Genomic DNA, 13,511 nt, shown 5'->3' with positions numbered 1-13,511 from the left:
TAAAGATGAATTTGTTTAAATTTGTGATGACTCTGCTTTTGTATTGTATATGTGGAAATTATTTGACCATGAGTTATATTAAAATCATTTGTGATGGGTGTTTATCAAAAAACAATGTTTCATAGCTGGCGCAAAACTTTTTACAGATACCTTTGGTTCACTTAGTTTTTTTTTTCACACTCGTAGACAAGGGAATTCTATAGCTCAAAATATTGCTAGACATGTTAGTGATTTTTCTATATGGAAGGAGGATGTTTCTTTTTATATTTTTTTTTATAGAAAATAGAAATTCTACTCTAGTCTAATCTAAGTGTATATGTGTGAAGTTCTTTCCTGGAGACTTAAATCCTGGCTCTTGTCTCCCCACACCCCTTAAGCACTTATACTTGTAAAGTAACCATCGCACTAAGAGTGCGCAATGGTTCCTTTCCACATTAATAATATAGTCCTAGCCAATTTTGGCTAATTTCAGTTTTAATGTAAAGATTAGTATTTGTTCAGGGGCCTTTTTCGGTTGCTCGGCCACGTGTTGTCTACTAGATTAGTGACCTTGCTAGCCCCGAGTTTTTTTTGGGGAGTTGTGTCCCGGAACTCAACATTGGGTCATGTGGTCCAACGGCTACCGGTGTACTTTTAAGCCTACCAAACCATTAAAGGCAAAGTCTAAGAATCATGATAATGGTCGAATAAATATACAATATGCGTTTGATATGATAGCTTTGATTAGTAGTTGAAATAAAGTAGTATTTATTTAGAAGTAAAGTAATCACGTACTCAATGATGTAAATTTAAAGATAAATAAGTAAAGTCACTTATTTTTATATGGTTTGTAGCCCAGCTGTATAGCATCAGTAAGCTGATAGGATTCCAACAGAATGCCAGCGGTAGAGGCTAGTTAAGCTTGCCTCTCTTATCATGCATTTAAATGAGTTTAAGCCTTAGTTAATAGTTAGAATAAAGTGATGTGTATTTAAATGTGAAGTAATCATGTACTCAATAATTTAAATTTAAAGATAAGGAAACAAAATCACTTATCTTTGTATGGTTTGTAGTCCAGCTGTACAGTTTCTGTGAGTTGATAATATCCCAGCAGAGTGACCTCAGCGGTAGAGAGGCAGTTTGCCATGACAACTTCAAGATTGAGGGGGAAAAATAGGTGCAACTGGAGGGAGAGAGAGAGTATGCCTAGCTGTGTGTAAGTGCTGGTTAAGCTTGCCTCTCTTATTATGCACTTAAATGAGTTTTCCCTTTGACAATATTTTTTTAGTTGTTGTGAAGTTATGAATAGTGTTGTCTTCCAAGAGAAAGACTTTTGTATGGAGTATTGTGCCTTCTAAGAGAAGGGCTTTATGTAAGATGGATTTGTGCCTTTCATGAGAAGGGTTTTGATATGAGATCTTGGTGCCTTCTAGGAGAAGGGCTTTAGTAATAATAGTTTATGCCTTCCATGAGAAGAGTTTTTATAAGAGAGATAGAGAAGAGTATTGATATGTGTTTATGAGTAGCAAAACAATAGAACTTTAGAGTGAGAGAGTATGAGAGTGGAGTTTAGATGAGTGTAGTGTGTTATATGTAATGGTGTAGTAAATATGTATGAGATTGTGTAAGAGAAGTGAGGAAAGAGATGTTTAGAGATATGAGTGTTTTGTAGGATGTAGCATTTGTAACATGTATGATATGTGGAAGTATGAGAGATATAGTAGTTAAAGATAGTAAAAATATGAGATTATAACCGTTATAGAGATTACTTTCCAAGAGGAAAGATTTTGTAAGAGAAGAGCATGGAGGTGTGTTTAGGCATTTGGAGATGGAAGTAGTAAGATAGGTGTATTTTCTGAATATAGAGAGTGAGAGAATGAGTATATGAGGGGTAATAGTGCTGTAATGTGTTTAGCAATGTTTCTGAAATTTACTGCTGGGCTTTTCTGCTGGTATGTACTGATGAGATTTTCTGCTGGAGGATGGATGAGGGCTTATGAATGCATTTATGAGTTATGGGCTGAAGAGTTTAGTTCTTGCTTTTGAAACTAAAAACTCAGAACTTCATTAAGAGCTTAGGGAGAGAGAATAGAGAGGTTTGTCAAAGAGTTCTCCTTTTGGTGTCCCTCTTGAGGTGTTGATGAGGTGTCCTATTTAGCTGAGTTTAAAGGGGGTATTTTAGCAAAGAATTCTCAGCTAAAATCTGTCTCAAATAGCAATGAATCTTCAGAAAATTCATCTTAAGATTTGGGCAAAAAAGGTATGTTTAGTTTTAAGGTATTCTTACTGTTTTGGGCAAGAGTTGCTGGGAAAAAAACAGCAGAAAAGGAAGGTTTAGAGGTTTAGTCAAGGTTTCATTATGTTGTGACAAAATCTTGGTAAGCAAAAAGAGTATCTAATGTTCTGCTCTGGTAGCTGGCAGAGAAATATATGGTCTGATTATGACAGACAGCAGTTGGGTATGAGAGATATAATGAATATTTTGCATATAGTTGGAGATAAAAGATAGCCAATCAGATTAGGCTATGTGTTTGAGTTGGATTTTAGTTGAAAGTAGTAATGTAGTTTATGTAGAATAATATAATGAAGTTTCTAAATTTGTATAGCAACAGCTAGGGATTGAATGGACAATTATTTTCCCAGCTGTAAGATGGCTGGGGATATTGAGTATTTGTCATATGATGAACATTAAGTTTTAGGAAAAGAGCAATGAAGAATTTTATCATTTTAAGTGCTATGTGATAAGAGATGCTTACCATATATTACCCGCCACACACGGACTCGTCAGAGTTTAGGGAGTTGAAGAAGACACGCCAAACATGTTTATCAGCTTTAAAACGCTTGAGCTTTACTGAACATACCTCTTGGTCCTCCAAATCACGACTCCCAAAGTTTCCATAAAGAGACTTATGAGCTTGGATCATAAGCCGAAGATGAGATGACGTACCTTGAGTTTTATTGTCATTTTGTGTAAATATGGGGCTCTTGTTGAAGAAGCCGCTTGTCATGAATATGAGAGAGGTGATATGGGTTGTGAGCTTTGATTCATTGCTTAAGCTCGATCCATATGTTGATGTTGATGATGTCGTGGGGTTATGATCCCAATTGATGAAGAGGAAATGTAGACCATAAATCCGCCTCTTGAAGTAAGGATCTCGCGGGCCATGTGAGCCCAATCCATGTAGTTGAATGAGATATGAGCTTATTTTGGGCTTTAAAGAGATTTATCCAAAAAATCAATAATATGTTGATGTGGCATGGGTTGCCAATGAAGTAATGCCATGTAGGCCGAAAAAAGAGTCCTCCACAGTATTCATTCTTAAAAAAAAAAAAAAGAATGTTTCAATTTTCGAACACTTGGAATTTAGAAATTAAGTGACCATAAAATTTATTAGTAAAATCATTACCCAATGATAGATCTTGGGTAAACTCAAGTAAATTAATAAAATAAAAAGAGATGGGTTCAAGTTACATCTGGTGTAACTCGTATAAACTTACACATTTTTTACACCGTAGATTTCTAAGAAATCTAACGGTTAAAAAACCCTCATTAAATGTTATTGTTTTCTACCTTACAAACTAATTAATACTAGCAGTCTCTCTCTCTTTCTCTCTCCTTATTTATTGCTTTCCACCATATAATATTTTCTTCAACACAATCTAAAAAAAAAAAATTTGAAAAATAATCTCATAATCATTGATTTCACAAAACTATCCATAACAAGAGTCAAATGACTTTCAATTTGCTCCTTAAAATAAATAAATAAAAGAACTTAATAAAAACTTCAAAATTTGAGCCTATCACACACTAAACAATCAAATCGGATGGGAATGCTTAAGAGTTTTTTTAGTAAGTGACCAAGCTTAAACTTAACTGCTATGAAAATATATAGCGGGTCAATATTCTAGTTGGAGTGAATTATATTTTATTAATCTTTTTTGCTTGTCCTCTAGGAACTTTGTTTAATTGAAATCTGTCCAAAGCTAACATATACCAACCCTTTTTTTCTTTTATTTTACAGAGACTCCTTCTTTTTTTTTTTTTTTGATAAGAAACTTGTAACTTTATTAAGACGAAGATAAATTCAATACATCATGAATAATAGCTGACTCAATTAGCGATGAATTTTCTTCTATCCATGTTACAAAATTATCACTATTGAAAATATATCTTTGGCATGCTTTGCCAATATATGAGCTGGTCTATTGCCTTGAAGCCTAACATGAGACACTTGAGCTAATCGAAAATCCTGAAACTTAAGAGATACCCCGACCAAGATATTTGAGATATAGAGACTCCTTTATTAATTTTCCAATTATTATTTTTGTAAGAGATTGTATGAATCTTATTGTATTTTGTATTTTTCGCGGATGATACAAACACAAACACCTACCCTTGGAAACATAACAGTCACTTGGGTTCAAAACATATACGTATTTATTTTTCCCAATTATTATATTATTATTTGTAAGAGACTATATATAGGTCTACCTTTCAATTGCTTTTTGATGAAATGTGTGGTTTGATTGTTTAGTGTATGATAGGCTCAAATTTGAAGTTTTTTTTTTATTTATTTTAAGGAGCAAGTTGAAAGTAATTTGCTGACTCTTGTTTTGGGTAGTTTTGTGAAATCAATGAAAATAGGATTATTTTTCAATTTTTTTTTTGTTAGATTGTGTTGAAGAAAATATTATTTAGTGGAAAGCAATAAATAAGGAGAGAGAGAGAATGCTGGTATTAATTAGGTAATAAGGTAGAAAACAATAGCATTTAATGCTGTTTTTTTTTAAGCGTTAGATCTCTTAGAAATCTATGGTGTAAAAAAGGTGTAAGTTTATAAGAGTTACACCAAGTGTAACTTGAATCCATCTCTATTATTTATACTATTTTCATTCCTTATAAAATCACTAAAGTTTAATAATGGAAAAAGTAAACACTCGGAAAGGTTTGATTGGTGAAACATATATAAAGTGGAATACAAAATATGAGATAGAGAGCTCCTTCAATCTTCCACACATGGACCTAATCCATTGACCTTACAAACCATAAACATTCAACCTATATTATCATAGATGTGGGTCTAGTTATTTTAACTCATAAAGTCTGTTTTCATCGAATAAGTTTGGGGTTCAAATCCTGCCTACACTAAAATCAATTGGTATCTTAGTCTAATCATAAAGAGCAATCGTCATGAAGTGGATGTCATAGGTTGAATTTTTATCTATCTTTTAATAATTAAAAAAAAAAACCATAGGAACTTTTCCCCCCTTTTCTTAAACTTTTGCATTCCTTTAATAAGAAGAAAAATTCTATGACTAAAACCAATTTGTACCATTATCTGATATGGCTGACTGCGAGTGTCAAGAAAAAAAAAAGTAGTAAGTTCATTTGTAGGTGGCAAACAACCAATTAATCTATCATAGTCTGTCATATAGTTACAAAGATGAGTGTGAAATTAGTTATGCTCCTATAATAAATCATTTAAGAAATTACACAAAGACTAAAACTTTGATAAATATAGAAGACTAAAGCTACTCCCTAAAAATGTGATAACTGTTATTATTTTTATTTCCGCTGTAAACATTACCATACTATTTTTTTTGGGTCAAAATATATATTATTAGGTCTGCAAGCTTCCTTGTCAAAAAAAAAGGGTCTGCAATAAGCTTCTGTCCTAACTAGACTAATCTAGGATAAAATATGTGCACCAGGTAAATGGAGTTGACCTCCTTCACAGTGTATACAGAAAGAAGAGAAGATGATGATAACGTGAAAAATGGACCTCGGTTACCAAATTAAATTTATTACCTAATTTGAATTTGAAGGCTCTAGCCTGAGCCTCTAAGTCCAATAAATTCTGTATGTTAGAAATATATTAGCCCATTAGCATAAGCCCAAACCTAATTCTACTTTGTGTGCAAACCAAGTTTCCTACTTGTACTAGAAGTCTATTAGTTTAGGGTTTAGTCTACTATATATACACATGTTATGATTCATTGTAACACATGATTTGTTCTACACTCTAATATATTATTGATGTAGCCCTTTAGGGTTTCCTCTGTGGATGTAGGCCGTTAGGCTGAACCACGTAATCTTCTTGTGTTATTGTGTTCTATACTTTATACTTTTGCTTCCGCATCCATAATAGCATATTCAACATGGTGTATCAATGCTAATATTTAACATGGTATCAGAGCCACTCCTCTGACCTTTTCTTAGCAATCTTGTTTTTATTGGTGTAACTCCGTTCTCAATATTGCTTCCGCTGTCACGACAACTGCCGCAGCCTTTCACCGTTGAACCTTTGAGTCTTCCAGACATCGTCCTCAGGTTCCGGATCTGCAGCAGCCGCCATTGAGGAGTCTGAACACTGCAAAGACCACTGCCTTTTTCGGCACCGCCGTGAATATTGCTCCGAAAAATTTTTCGATGGTACCACGAAGATCGTCTTGCTCCGATCTATCTTTTTCGTGAAAACCTCACAGTTATCGGAGTCTCCACGCGCCCTCACGCGCCGCCAGAAGTTTCTGCACTGCAGTTCACGCGCCCACGCGCCTCCACGCGCCGAACCGAGCCGCCACGCGCCGCCACGCGCTTGCTCACTCGCCATACTGATCCTGCTGACGTCAGCCCTAGCCACGTCAGCTGCCACGTCAGCAAGCCACGTCATCTGCTGTTGACTTTGACCGTTGACCGTTGACTTTGACCGTTGACTTTTCTGGAGTTGACTTTTTCAGTCCAGGTTCTCCTTACTCAGTTTTTCGCGTAGATTTCATTTTTGCAATCCATTTTTGCATATTTTGCTTCTAAATGAAGAATAAGGACAGGTCTTCTTCCTTTTGCAACAATCATCGCAGACAATCTAGTAAATGCTTTTGCAATTTTTGCAAACGTTTTGGCCATAATATTGAGACTTGCTTTCAGCGCAATAACCGACTCGTTTCAGTTCTTCTCGCCACTATTGCTAACATTGAGAGTGTCCAACCAATGGCTCCCGTCTTTGCACGCCTAAGTCTTCGTGTCGCACTTTCACCATGACCACAGATGACCTTAAAAACATCATCGCCAATGTCATTCATATGGTTGGTAATGCATCTTATTCCTCTTCTCTCTCGCCTTTGTCCGGTATGTCTCCTTCCTCTTGGCTTATGGATTCTCGCTTGTTGCAATCACATGACACCTCACTCGTCCTTATTTTCTCGAACTTAAACCCGCACCACACCCTCTTACTATTCGCACAAAGAAATGGTTCCACAATGTCTCGGTCATAATATGGGTTCTCGTTTCAACCTCCAACTTCTCCGTTTCGGGGTCTTTAATGTTCCCGACCTTTCTTACAATTTGTTTTCTCGTGGGACAATTAGCCGAGTTGGGTTATCGAATCATATTTGATTATTCTCGGGGTGTATTGTGCAGATCCAAGGACGGACAGAGCTGGGGGACCGGTCCCAGAGTTGGGCGTATGTTTCCCGTGGACAACCTTCGTCTTCCACTTGTTGCTCCTATTTCTATTGCCGCAGCTGCTGCAGTTTCCTCTATTCCTTCTCTTGCTCTTTGGCATGCTCGACTTGGTCACGCATCTTCTTCCCGTGTACAACAATTGGCTTCTAGAGGTTTGCTAGGTTCAAGGTTGTTACGAAATTTTGATTGTGTTTCATGTCAATTAGGAAAACAACCAGCTTTGCCTTTCAATTCTAGTGAATCTATATCCACTGATATCTTTGACCTTATTCATTCTGATGTTTGGGGACCTTCTTCTGTCTCTAGTATTGGTGGAACTCGATATTTTGTTGTCTTTGTTGATGATTACTCTCGCTATAGCTGGATCTTTAATATGAAACATCGTTCTGAATTATCAAGTGTATTCTAATTTTGCAAAATGGTTGAAACTCAAATTTCTAAACGTATCAAAATTTTTCGATTCGATAATGCTCTTGAGTACACTCAATATGCTTTCCAAGCCGTTTTGCATTCCTATGGCATCGTTCATTAACTAACTTGTCCAGGTACCTCTCGAAAATGGTAGAGCCGAACGAAAACTTCGTCATATTCTTGACACTCGTTCGTGCTCTTCTTCTCTCTCGCCAAAGTTCCCTCGCTCCTTTTTGGGGCGAAGCCGTTTCTTCATGCCGTTCATACTATTAATCGCATTCCCTACCCCGTCATCCAAAATCAAACTCCATATGAGCGCCTTTTTGGGTCACCTCCGTACTATCACCACCTACGCTCATTCGGCTCTCGCTTGTTTCGTTCTTCTTCACCACATGAGCATAACAAACTCGAGCCTAGGTCCAGACTTTTTTGTTTTGTTGGTTATGGCGAAACTCAAAAGGGGTATCAGTGTTATGATCCTATTTCTCATCGTCTTCGTGTCTCCCGCAATGTTGTCTTTTGGGAACATCGTCTCTTTGTCGAGCTCTCTCACTTCCGTGCTTCTTTATCTTCCTCTTTTGTCTTAGATCTATTTCCTGCATGAGACGCAAATTCCTTCGTAGCTGCTCCCGACCCTCCTATAGCCGATCCCGATCCTCTCGTAGTCGCTCCCCGATTCTCCTATTAACTTCTCTCGTCCAACCACCGGGAAATCCTCGATCCCTTTCCTAGTTCCCCTTTTAATGAACAAAGGTGGAAGATGAACAGTCGAAGACGAGCTACCCAACCTTGATCCCCGGTTCCCCCGCTCCCCGCTTCGCCCGAAGATCATGTACAAGACATTCCACCTCGTCACTCAACTCGGTAAGGTCTATTCCCGCACATTTACTTGACTATCATTGTTACACTCGCCCTTGCTACATTGCACGAGCCTCACACCTATCGCGAGGCTTCCACCGACCCTTTATGGCGCATTGCAATGAAAGAGGAACTTGATGCATTATCTAAAAACCATACTGGGACTTGGTCACTCTCCCCCGGGAAATCCGTGGTTGGTTGTAAGTGGATCTACAAGATTAAGACTCGCTCTAATGGGTCCATCGAGCGCTACAAAGCTCGTCTTGTTGCAAAAGGTTTTACACAGAGTATGGGATTGATTATGAAGAGACCTTTGCTCCGTTGCTCGTATCTCATCCGTTCGTGCCCTCTTAGCCGTTGTCGCTACCGCAAATGAGATCTTTTCCGCATGGATGTCAAAAATGTATTCCTTAATGGGGATTTGAGTGAAGAAGTTTATATGCAACCTCCTCCCCGGTCTCTCTCCGTTGAATCAAACAAGGTTTGTCACCTTCGACGTGCACTTTATGGCCTTAAACAAGCTCCACGTGCTTGGTTTGCCAAGTTCAACCTCTACCATCTCTCGTTTGGGTTACATGGCCAATCATTATGATTCGCCTTATTTCTTCGTCGCACCGACAAAGGCACTATTTTACTTCTCCCCGTATGTGGATGATATGATCATAACTAGTGATGACCTCAAAGGGCATTGAAGAACTCAAAGATTTTCTCGCCGCCAGCTTGAGATGAAAGATCTTGGACATCTCGCCTACTTCGGGTCTTGAAATCACTCATTCTACGATGGACTTTACATTACTCAAGCCAAGTATGCCTCTCGAACTCTTGTTTAGAGCCGGACTCACCGATAGCAAGACCGTTGACACTCCGCCGAGCTTAATGCGCATCTGACTCCCTCAGGGGGGAAACCATTGTCTAATCCCTCTCTTTACAGACGCTTAGTTGGCAGCCTAGTTTATCTCACTATTACTCGTCCAGACATTTCCTATGCTGTTCACCAGGTGAGCCAATATCTATCTGCTCCACGATCGACTCACTATGCTGCTGTTCTGCGCATTCTTCGTTACCTAAAGGGCACTCTCTTCCATGGTCTTTTCTACTCTGCTCGGTCTCCTCTTGTTCTCCGTGCATTTTCTGATGCTGATTGGGCAGGAGATCCCACTGATCGCAGGTCCACCACTGGTTATTGCTTTCTTCTTGGTTCTTCTCTGATTTCTTGGCGAAGCAAGAAACAAGCTCATGTGGCCCGTTCTAGTACTGAAGCAGAATATCGTGCCCTTGCTGATACCACATCTGAGCTTCTTTGGCTACGATGGCTTCTTAAAGACTTAGGTGTGTCGACATCCTCTGCTACTCCTCTTTATTGTGACAACAAAAGTGCCGTTCATATTGCTCACAATGATGTCTTTCATGAACGGACTAAACACATCGAGATCGATTGTCATTTTATCCGTTATCATCTTGTCCATGGTGCTCTCAAGCTAATCTCGCCCTCGGCTGCATCAACTTGCGCATATCTTCACCAAGTCACATCCTAAGGAACGCCTTCGTACTTTGATTGACAACCTCAAGTTGGTCTCACATCCACCTTGAGTTTGAGGGCCGTTAACATATATAGTGTTGTGGCTTGCGCCCAACTAGTTTACTTATTTAGACTCTTACTCAGAGCAAGACTCTTACTCGTACTACACTCCCATATTTACTCGTACCGCACTCATACGCCTCCTATATAGCGCACTACGTATATTCTTTCAAATGGTAAATACAATACTATTCAATTCAGTATTTCTAATACAATACTATATAAAGGCACTCATGTATAGCCCAATGTGTTTTTATCACATCTCATTCAACCTTTCCTTATCATACTGTCAAAGTCATGGCTGCTGCTTTGAGATTAAACCCTTTACTCTCTACTTTAGCAGTAATACTGGTATTTTCATTCACAGAAGCTACTAACAGTAGTGGTTTCACTGTTGATCTCATACATCGTGATTCGACACTATCTCCGTATTACAATGCCTTTTTCACCCATTTTGATCGCTTGTATAATGCTTTTGCTCGTTCCATTTCAAGGGCTAATCGTTTCAAGGCAAGCTTACAATCTTGCAATTCAATCCAATCAAACGTAACAGCTAGTAACTCAGGAGAATACCTCATGAAGATTTCCCTTGGAACCCCTGCAATTGATGTGCTTGGCGTTGTGGATACAGGTGGTGATCTAACATGGACACAATGCAAGCCATGTATAAAATGTTACAAGCAAGACCCTCCTCTCTTCGATCCTCATCATTCTTCAACATATTGTAATGTTTCCTGCAAGTCAAAGTCTTGCATAAATTTGGATAGAAAAGCCGTTTCATGTGGTGAACGAAACATTTGCTTCTATAATTATACCTATGGAGACAATTCATACACTAGTGGTGATCTTGGTGTTGAAACCTTAACATTTGGCTCGACTACTGGCCATCGGGTCAAAGTACCAAGGATTTTTTTCGGTTGCAGCAACAATAATGAGGATATATTTGATGAGGAAAGTTCTGGCACAATTGGCCTAGGAGGTGGCCCTCTTTCTCTAGTCTCTCAACTAAACAAGTACATTGGTGGAAAATTTTCTTATTGTTTCGTTCCCACAACTTCAAATGTTTCAAGCAAGCTTAACTTTGGTACCAATGGCTTGGTTTCTGGCAAAGGAGTGGTTTCAACACCCTTAGTTGCAAAAAAGCCTTCCACATACTATTACGTTACTCTAGAGGGCATTAGTATTGGGAACACAACGTTTGCCTATAGGACTTCTTCTAAGGCCAGTGCTAGTAATGTGGGTAACATGATTATTGACTCAGGCACAACTTACACCTTTCTTCCACCTGAGTTTCATAAAGATTTGGTATCGGCCTTATTGAAAACTGTTCATATGACTAACGTGTTAAAGACCCAAAGGGTGTTCTTAGTCCTTGTTTTAGGTCCAAAGGTGACATTGATATCCCAATTATCACAGCTCATTTTACTGGTGCTGATGTAAAGTTGAAGCCAATCAATACATTTTCTAGAATGGATGATGATTTGGTATGCTTCACCATGATACCATCTCCTGATAATTTGGCTATCTTTGGGAACTTGGCTGAGATAAACTTCTTGGTCGGGTATGACCTTGAGGCCAAGAAAGTGTCCTTCAAGCATGCTGATTGCACCAAGCACTAGTAGAGATGAAAATGTTTAAATTTGTGAGGACTCTGCTTATGTGGAAATTATTTGACCATGAATTATATTTAAATAATATGTGATGGGAGTTTATCTATAAAACTATGTTTCAAATTTTTTTCCCTGAACACTTGGAATTTTGAAATTATATGATCATGAAATATGTTAGTAATACCAAAAGAATTAGGAACTAAAATGGTACCGTGGAAATGTTAGGTATCAAAATGGTAATAATAGAGGGTTTAGTATAGAATATTAATTAAATTATATACACATGTATGTGAAGTCGTTTAACTTTTAATTGACCTCCCCCTCAAAAAAAAAAATAAAAATAATTGACCTTTTACTATTGCAACCTGAGCAATGCACAGGAAGTTTTAATAAAATATGAGTTTATTTTTATCTCAAAAAATGAATTTATCTCTTTTTTTTTTCTTTTTTTTTTTGTAGATAAACATGAAATTTGATAATTATGATAGTAATAAATAGACATTTATTATAATTTTGTTTGTATATGAGATTTTAAATATAAAATTTGATAATTATGGTAGGTTATTGATAATAGGTATTTATTATAATTGCGTTTTTATATAAGACAATTAAATATTTAATTTTTGTAATTACCATTAGGCATTCATTATGATAGTGTTTGTATATGTAACTATTTACCCTATGAGAAGTGCTTTGTCCACCACATTTTCACAAAAATTTCACAACAAATGTTGTGGACTTAGCACTTCTATTATTCTATTGACTATTATTCAATAAATAAAAAATATAAGCTGTCAAGATTCTGATTGAGTTTTTTATTATAGAAAATAATTTAAATTCAATTAAATATATTATTGAAAATAATGACATGTAAAATTATAAGGGGGTTCAAAAGATTGTGTAGCACAACATTATGAAGTCTACCAAAAGTCAAATAGTTTTAGTCTTATATATATTTACTTGTTGGTAATTTATGCAATGTACAAGAAACTTTTTCAAAATATTTATCTTCTATCTTTTATTTTATTTTTATCAAAAATAAATTTAGTAATTATGATAAATATTAATAGGCATTTATTAGATATTCCACTTTTTGAAGAAAATATGGTTGGTAAGATTTTAATGAAAGCTTTACACATATAAATAATTTTAAAATTAATTAAAAATATAATATAATAATGACATATAAAGTTATGAGGCCTTAAAAGCTTATATGAAAAAATATAATGAGGTCAATCGAAAATCAAACGTCTTTGTTTTCATTTACTATAGATATAGATAGACATGCTCCTTCAATCTTATACACATGGACCTAATTAGTTGACCTTACAAACTTCAAACATACAACCTATCGCATCATAGATGTGGGTTCTAGCTAGTATAACTGGTAAAATATATTGTCATCGAAAAAACAAATATAATTAAAATTCTACTTATACCAAAATCAATTGTTGTCTTGATCTAATGATAAAAGACAATTATGTGGGAACCCAAAAGGCCAAAAGATAAGTTCCATATTGCCTAGGTAAGGGGAGGTCCTAAGCCTTATATAAAATGCCTTGGACTTTAATTGGTAAGAGGCTTTTTCAAACCTTTAAGTGGGATATTATCT

The 13,511-nt window shown here is 36.8% G+C and overlaps 1 pseudogene; it reads left to right on the top strand.

The window, feature by feature from the left end:
• The first annotated feature begins 10,586 nt into the window (after positions 1–10,586).
• LOC142612498 (aspartic proteinase CDR1-like) lies at positions 10,587–11,908 on the top strand (annotated as a pseudogene).
• The last annotated feature ends 1,603 nt before the right edge of the window (positions 11,909–13,511 follow it).

Source organism: Castanea sativa, chromosome 1 (genome assembly GCF_040712315.1).
Source record: "Castanea sativa cultivar Marrone di Chiusa Pesio chromosome 1, ASM4071231v1".
NCBI classification, from domain to species: Eukaryota; Viridiplantae; Streptophyta; class Magnoliopsida; order Fagales; family Fagaceae; genus Castanea; species Castanea sativa.
The sequence above is the reverse complement of the archived record's forward strand: the minus strand, read 5'-3'. Positions and strand labels throughout refer to the sequence as shown.